The sequence below is a fragment of the Cebus imitator genome, unplaced genomic scaffold, assembly GCF_001604975.1.
Source record: "Cebus imitator isolate Cc_AM_T3 unplaced genomic scaffold, Cebus_imitator-1.0 Scaffold15, whole genome shotgun sequence".
Lineage (NCBI taxonomy): Eukaryota > Metazoa > Chordata > Mammalia > Primates > Cebidae > Cebus > Cebus imitator.
The window spans coordinates 2,916,763-2,925,000 of record NW_016107330.1 but is presented as its reverse complement, the minus strand read 5'-3'; the positions used below and the strand labels follow the sequence as shown (position 1 = coordinate 2,925,000).

The window sequence follows — 8,238 nt, the reverse complement described above, 5'->3', positions numbered from 1 at the left end:
AGGAGGCGGAGGTTGCGGTGAGCCGAGATCGCGCCATTGCACTCCAGCCTGGGTAACAAGAGCGAAACTCCGTCTCAAAAAAAACAAAAAAAAAAAAAAAAAAAAAAGACAATGACCCAAGGGACATGTCCAAGGTCGCCTAGTAGAGCAAGTGATAGAGCTGGGATTCGAACCCACAGCCATCTGACTCATGGGATTCATCATCCCTGCTCCATCACATTCCAGACTGCTCCTCATGTTGCCATTCAGTAACCAACACCAGTGCAGCTGCTGTGAGTCTAGGGTAAGTGGCATGAGCTGGGGCCTGACCCAGAGCCTGGCACAGAGAGAACACCTGAACACTGTAAGGCCCGCAAGGAGCTCCTTCCAGTTGCTCTGTGTTCTAACAGGAGCCTCATCCCTCATAACCACCCCTTCAAATCTATCCCATCAAGGGAAGTCATGGTGTTGGGGCATGGGGGGTTGCTAAGCTGGGACCTGGCGTGGCAGAGCCTCTAATAGCAAGGATTCAGCCATCCTCCCACATCCTTCTTCTTCCTGGGGACCATTAGCCACAGCGGCTCACCCCTGAGAGGAAAGGGAGGGCTGGAGTGGGGCAAGCAGAGAGGGCCAGGGAGCTAGAGAGAGGCAGCTCCAACCCAATGGGCCACAGCAGGGGTGCTCCTATGACCTGCCCCCACCACACCTGCCCATGCCTCTGAGGGAAGTTGCTGATCTTTCCAGGCTGTGTCGCCAGGGAGGCCAGGGTCCCTGCTCCATCACCTTCCTGGTTGACACAAGCAAAGAAACTCCCTCCAGGTCCCGTGGCTGCTGAGTGAGCAGCTGGGCTTCAAACGCAATCTGCATGGCTGGGGTGAGCCACTCCCTCTCTGGTCTCTGTTTCTGCCCCTATAATCAGGCACAGAGACTACTCTCATCTTCCAGAGTGATGCAGAGCTTCAGTACCACAGGGATTTCCAGGGAACTTGCTCTCCCTCCAACTTCCCCAGCCAGCTCTGCCCTGGTCTGGCCAGCAGGACCCAGCAGAACTCAGCAAAACACTGGGGCTTTCAATTTTCAGTTCATTCCTGTGCCTTTGACTGGGAATCACATTCAATATAACAGGTATGCACAGAGCCCCTACTGCACACTGGACACTGGGACCGTAAGCAGAAGGGACCCAGCCCCCACCCAAGGAGGAGCAGACTCCTCCTAGATAGGGATCATGCGGCGCAGACCGCAAGGACAGAGAGGCAAGGGAGTGCAGGGGGCTTCCCACAGGAGGGGACATCAGACCTCCTTGGTCAGCAAGGACAGAAGGGCTGAAATCAAACATAGGGCAGGGCAGAAAGAGCCCCAGCAAAAGCTCAGAGGACGGGCCGTGGAGATGGTCAGCTCTCCATCGTTGCTGCAACCTGGGACGCAGAGTGGGCAATGCTAGGAGGCAGGCTGGGCTGGGCTGAGGTCTCTGTAGTGAACTGAGTGGCCACAGGGAGCCACTGAGGGGTGTGGCTTGGGGAGAAGGGGTGAATTGAATAGTGGGGAGGAAGGCAGAGGAGGGGGGAGGGAGGAGCTGAGCAAGGTTCTCCAGCCTCTGAGTTGGCAGGGGGCAGAGACGGTAAGAAGGGCCAGGTTCACCAAAGCAGGCCCTGTCTGCCAGGCAGGATTTCGAGCAGGAGCCTGGATGGGAGACGTTGTGGGGATATCTGGCCTTTCTTGCCACTAAAGAGAAAGGCTCCAGTCGCCAGCCCTGGCTGTGGCTGAAACCAGAACTCAGCCAGGGGAGCCTGGAACCTGCCAGCTGAGGGGCTTCCCTCTTCTGAAGTTGCCCTCATTAAGACACTCAGGCCATGTCACTGAGTGTCATGACAACCTGGGCCATGGTCCGGGGGCTTGGGCACACAGCAGGTCTAGGAGCCAGCAAGACAATTCTCTAGAGGAAAGGAAATGGCCTGTGAGCCCGATGTCGCTATAAAAGACATCAGCCCAAGACTGAGGTTTAGAATTGGGGGTGAGTCATGGGACGCCTTCTGATGGGCAACCGGCTGTTGGCAACACCAGCGCAGCCGCACTGATCTCACTTTGAAAAAAAGTGACCCTTTGGCCCTGATTGTTTTCACTGATTTTAGGACAAGCAAAGAGGAGGAAGAGAAACAGAAGGGTGCTTGCAAGAGTGTGGATGCCGGTATGGGCACGAGGGGGTGATGGTGATGGTGACAGGAAGTGTGATGGAGGAAGAGGCTGTGGCTGGGGGCTTACTCTGAAGTGTCTCTAAGCCTTAACTTTGAGATCCATTTCTGCCGAGCCCCCATCCCCACCCCACCCCAGGTCTGTAGACTCCCCGCCCCTCCCCCTCGGGCGTGCGAACCAGCACCAGGCTGCACCCCAGTATTTCCACACACATCCCTTTAGGTAGGGACTAGCGCCATCCCTGTTTTGTGACAGGAACACTGAGGCTCAGAGAGGTGTATTCCTTTGTCCAGGATCACTCTCAGAACCCCACGTGCCTGACCCCAGACGCATGGTACTGAACCGGTTCCAGACACCGTGTGTCACCGGGCTGAAGGTGGGCAGCTTGGAGAGGGCACACCAGGCAGGGAAGACCACCGCGGGGAGAGGGAGGCCCAGGGAGCACCCAGCCCAGGAAGGCGAGGACGACTTGGCGGGAAACCCCGGCCCTCTCTCATCTCATACCCAGGCCCGGAAGGCGGCTGAGCCCCTTGGCAAGCGGACGGAGAAATGCCAAGCGCCGGTGGTGGAGAGCGGGAGGGACAGAGCGGAAGGCCACAGGAGAAAGACCAGCGCCGTCGGGGGTGACAGGCTGAGTACTGGCCTGGGCCCAGAAGGGAGGGCGCGGGGCCACCGGCGGTGCTGGTTCCGGGAGCACCCAGCCCCCCCGCCCTGGCCACACACCCCCAGCCCCCAGGACGGCCTCGATAGGGGCGGGAGGGCACGCCCTCCAGCTCTGCCCGGGGCTCAGGGAGTCTTCGAAGTCTTGTTCCTACAGTGGCGGACTGGGATCTCCCGCCTGAGAGACCACCCGGAAACTCAGAGACAGAGAGACAAAGGGAGACTGGGTCCCGGAGAGAGAAGACTAGTGCAGAGGGGGCGAGTGGGTGCTAGCCGGGACCCCAAGAAGGCGGCGAGGGGGCTGGGGAGGCCGAGTGTCGGAGCGTGGAAAAGTGGGCGTCCAGCTGCAGGTGGACGGACGGGGAGACGGGGAGCAGAGCCAGGGGCCGCGGGAAGACGCGGCGACGAGCGGAGGCGGCTGAAGGACTGGCGGATGGACGGGTCCGAGGGCTGGGAAGGAAGCAGCATCCTCACCTCCAGCCTCGGGACCCCGCGCACCCCGCCCCTGGGCGCGCTAGGTAGCCCACCTTTGTCCGGGCTCGCAGCCAGGTGCGGCGGGAGGGGCGGGGCCAGGGGCGGGCCGAAGCCGTGCCTTACCTGTCCGGCCGGCGGGGAGGGGGCGGAGGGGCGCGGGGCCGAGCGCCCGCGGGAGCCGAGCGCAGCAGAGGGCGAGCCGCGGAACGGGGACTGCGTGGAGAGGTGCCCGGACTGCGGGAGGATGTGCCCAGGCTGAGCGGGGCTGGAAGGAAGGGGGGAGTGGGCGGGCAGGAGGGAAGGGGGCGGGATCGCTGGGAGGGGACGGAGGAGGGGCGGCGGGCGGCGGGCTCGACTGCCCCCGGCCGAAGGGCAGCCCCGGGGCCGGGCCCCGCGCGCTCCCGGCCAGCGCGCCCTCGCCAGCTGCGCTCCGCGTTCGGGGCCAGCTCCCCAGAGGCCTAGGCGCCGCCGCCGCGAGGGCGCGGGGCAGACAAAGGAGGCAGACAAAGGCAGGCGCAGCCCAGCGGCCGTGCGGGCACCGGGCGAGGCGGGCCCACTCCTCCCGGTGCGTAAGAGCCGCCTCGGCGCGGCCCAGGGCGCGTGGGACGGGAGGGGATCTGGCAGCGGTGGCACATCTGGAGCGGCCCCCCGGGGGGCGGGCGACAAAGGGTCGCGGCGGGGTGTCCTCAGTGGACCCCAACAATGGAGCGAGGCTGCGCGCGAGGCTGCGGCCGTGTCTGGCCGGGCAGGGGCCCGAGTCCGCAAAAGGATTATTCCGCCTAGGCTGTCAAAAGGGACGGAAGAAATGCCTAGGGCGGGGGAGGCGGTACTAGGAAAGGCTGGGCCTTTGTAGCAGCAGAAAGAGCGCAGAGTGGGCGGGCACGGTTCTCCGAGCGGTCGCTCCTGGATGCGGGGGTACAAAGGGTCTTCAAAGTGCTACCAGCTCACCTGGGGCGCCAACGGCACACCTGTGCCCCCTTTCCCGACAGGAAAGGGAGAAAGACAATCTCCCCAAGACACACACACACGCAGCCCGCCTCTCGCCACGCCCCGTCCAAAGCCGGTCTGAAGCTTCTCTGTCTGGTCCGACCCGCACAAAGCCAGCGCTGGGGCCCGCTCATCCGTCACCGCGCGGGGCACCGTGTCCTGACGACCCTGGGAGTCCGGGAATGCTGGGTTATGGGTCCCGTGGCTCCCATAACTCACGACGGGGTCAGTGGGGCCACGGACTCTGCAACCACCGAAGAGCGATGGGGACAGACTCCCATACGTGGGTAGCAGCGCTCCCATCTGGGGCCCTGAGCTCGCCAGGTGGCTTCCATCTCCACTGTTTTCTTCTTTCTACAGCGTGTGGCAAATTATAACTTAAAGGTTTAAGAACACAGTTCTGCCGTCAGGCTGCATGTCTGTGTTCCTCTTCTGCTGTGTTCCTGTTCCGTCCCCTGTGGCCTCGGGCGAGTCGCCTAACCTCTGAGCTCATGATCACACCCAACTATCAGGGTTCCGGGATTGAAAGCAGTGTCCTGTGTAAAGAGATCATGTTTCTAAGGTCTGGAGCATAGGAAATGCTCCTGAAAACTTAGCTGCCATTGTTACTGTGATATTACTCGCCTGGTGGGCGCCAGGATGGATTGATGAGAACACTGGACTGTTTACTCACGGAAAGGCTTGAGTCACCCATCCCATAAATACCTATTGAGCACCTACTATGTGCCAGCACCAGAGGTACAGTAATAAACAACATGGACAAGAATTCCCGCTCCGATGGAGCTCAGATTCTAGTGAAGGAGAGAAAAGATAAGTGAACAAATAAATATAAATGATGTCAGGTGGTGATTAGTGCTGTGAAGGAAAATAAAGGACATTACAAAGCGCGAAGGGAAGAGGCACTGTTTTACAGAAAGTCGTTGGGAAGGGCCTCTTTTTTTTTTTTTTTTTTAGACGGTGTTTCACTCTTGTTACCCAGGCTGGAGTGCAATGGCGCGATCTCGGCTCACCGCAACCTTCGCCTCCTGGGTTCAGGCAATTCTCCTGCCTCAACCTCCTGAGTAGCTGGGATTACAGGCACGCGCCACCATGCCCAGCTAATGTTTTGTATTTTTAGTAGAGATGGGGTTTCACCATGTTGACCAGGATGGTCTCGATCTCTTGATCTCGTGATCCACCCGCCTCGGCCTCCCAAAGTGCTGGGATTACAGGCTTGAGCCACCGCGCCCGGCGGGAAGGGCCTCTTTGGTAGTGCAGTTCTTTTGGCAAAGGAAAGGAGGTAATGAGCCATGTGATTGTGAGAAGACTAATGCAGGCAGAAGAGCCAGTGCAAAGGTCCTGGGGCAGGAATGTGCTTGGTATATTTGGGGAAGGAGAAGTGTCAGGCTGGAACAGAGCGAGGTGATATCAGAGAGGGAGCTGGGATAGGACCATGTTGTTACTGGAAAGGGGTCCCGATCCAGACCTCAGGTGAGGGTTCTTGGATCTCACACAAGAAAGAATTCAGGGTGAGTCCATAGAGTAAAAAGTTTATGAAGAAAGTAGAGGAGGGCCGGGCGCGGTGGCTCAAGCCTGTAATCCCAGCACTTTGGGAGGCGGAGGCGGGTGGATCACGACGTCAAGAGATCGAGACCATCCTGGTCAACATGGTGAAACCCCGTCGCTACTAAAAATACGAAACATTAGCTGGGCATTGTGGCGCGTGCCTGTAATCCCAGCTACTAAGGAGGCTGAGGCAGGAGAATTGCCTGAACCCAGGAGGCGGAGGTTGCGGTGAGCCGAGATTGCGCCATTGCACTCCAGCCTGGGTAATGAGCGAAACTCCGTCTCAAAAAAAAAAAAAAAAAAGAAAGTAGAGGAGGAATAAACTAGTGAGAAAAAAAAAAAAAATAAAATTAAAAAAGAAAGAGGAAAGCTGGGTGCTGTGGCTCACGACTGTAATGCCAGCACTTTGGGAGGCCGATCACCTGAGGTTGGGAGTTTGAGATCAGCCTGACCCACATGGAGAATCCCCATCTCTAATAAAAATACAAAATTAGCCAGGTGTGGTGGCACACGCCTGTAATCCCAGCTGCTTGGGAGGCTGAGGCAGGAGAATTGCTTGAATCTGGGAGACAGGTTGCAGTGAGCTGAGATCGCACCATTGCATTCCAGCCTGGGCAAAGAGAGTGAAACTCCATCTCAAAAAAAAAAAAAAGAATAAAAAAGAAAGTAGAGGAATAAAAAGAATAGCTACTCCATAGACAGCACAGCACCGAGAGCTGCTGGTTGCCCATTTTATGGTTATTTATTTTTCTTTTCTTTTTAAGATGGAGTCTCATTTTGTCACCCAGGCTGGAGTGTAGTGGCGCGATCTTGGCTCACTGCAACCTCCGCCCCCCCCACCCCAGTTCAAGCGATTCTCCTGCCTCAGCCTCCCGAGTAGCTGTGATTACAGGCTCCTGCCACTACACCTGGCTAATTTTTGTATTTTTGGTAGAGACGGGGTTTCAACATCTTGGCCAGGCTGGTCTTGAACTCCTGACCTTGTGATCCATCCGCCTTGGCGTCCCAAAGTGCTGGGACTACAGGCGTGAGCCACTGCACCTGGCAGTTATTTCTTGATGATATGCTAAACAAGGGGTGGATTATTCATGCCTTCCCTTTAAATTTTTTTTTTCTTTGAGGCAGTCTCACTTTGTTGCCCATTTTGGTACAGTGGCACGATCTTGGCTCACTACAACCTCTTCCTCCCGGGTTCAAGCAATTCTCATGCCTCAGCCTCCCAATTAGCTGGGATTACAGGCACACACCACCATGCCCGGCTAATTATTTTTTATTTTTAGTAGAGACAGGGTTTTGCCATGTTGCCCAGGCTGGTCTCGAACTCCTGACCTCAGGTCATCTACCTGTCGTGGCCTCCCAAAGTGCTAGAATTACAGGTGTGAGCCACCGTGCAAGGCCTTTGCTTCCCCTTTTTAGATCATATAGGGTAACGTCCTGATGTTGCCATGGCATTCGTGAACTGTCATGGCACTGTGGGAGTGTAGCAGTGGGAATGACCAGAGGTAGCTCTCGTGGCCATCTCGGTGTTGGTGGGCTTTGACAGGCTTCCTTACTGCAAACTGTTTTAGCAGCAAGGTCTTTGTGACCTGTATCTTGTGCTGATCTCCAGTCTCATCCTGTGACTTAGAATGCCTAACCATCTGGGAATGCGGCCCGGTAAGTCTCAAACTCATTTTACCCAGCTCCTACTCAAGATGGGGTTGCTCTTACTCAGACACCTCCGACACTATGAGCCTACAAAGGCCACGGCGAAGACTTGGGCTGTTTAGAGGGGCCATGAGCAGAGCAGAGACATGATCCGACTTAGGTTTTTAGCAGGTTTGCTGATTCCTAAGGTTGGGAATAATTTACAGTGGGACAAGGGTGAAAGCAGGGGACCAGCTAAGAACTGTGGCAGAGAAGAGACAATGGTCACCCGAAGAAGAGATAATGGGAGAGGGGGCAGCGGGCAGTGGGCATGATTCGAGTCATGAGGATAGAGCTGTGGCCCAGCATTCACGAGCCGGGACCGAAACCTTGGAGTCTGGATGAAATGCTGCTCCTGTGACTGTCCCCTGGCTGGGTGATCTTTCAATGTGCTTGGACCTGGGGTGATACAGCAGGAAAAGGTGGATGTTAGGAGAGGCCTGGACTCCTATCCCATCCAGGTTATGGCGACTTTGGGGCCTCAGTTTCATTGTCTGTAAAATGAAGTACCTGAGGCCGGGCACAGTGGCTCATGCCTGTAACCCCAGCACTATGGGAGGCTGAGGTGGGCAGATCACTTGAGGTCAGGAGTTCGAAACCAGCCTAGCTAACATGGCGAAACCCCGTCTCTATTTAAAAAAATACAAAAATGATCTGGGCATGGTGGCGGGTGCCTGTAATCCCAGTTACTCGGGAGGCTGAGGCAAGAGAATTGCT

General features: G+C 57.1%; 2 protein-coding genes across 3 annotated transcripts in view; one reads left to right on the top strand and one right to left on the bottom strand.

Annotated features, from left to right (window-relative positions):
* The window catches only part of DRAXIN (dorsal inhibitory axon guidance protein), a 31,661-nt gene extending 28,084 nt beyond the window's left edge, over window positions 1–3,577 (bottom strand). Inside the window, exon 1 of the mRNA XM_017504257.2 lies at window positions 3,427–3,577. The gene's annotated coding sequence lies outside the window, so the exon portion shown is untranslated. The remainder of the gene's footprint in view (window positions 1–3,426) is intronic.
* Window positions 3,465–8,238, top strand: part of MAD2L2 (mitotic arrest deficient 2 like 2) — an 18,765-nt gene continuing 13,991 nt past the window's right edge. Inside the window, exon 1 of one of the 2 annotated variants that reach the window (XM_017504244.1) lies at window positions 3,465–3,528. The gene's annotated coding sequence lies outside the window, so the exon portion shown is untranslated. Of the gene's footprint in view, window positions 3,529–3,681; window positions 3,869–8,238 lie in introns of those variants that run through there. The other variant, XM_017504237.2, reaches the window with a different exon arrangement.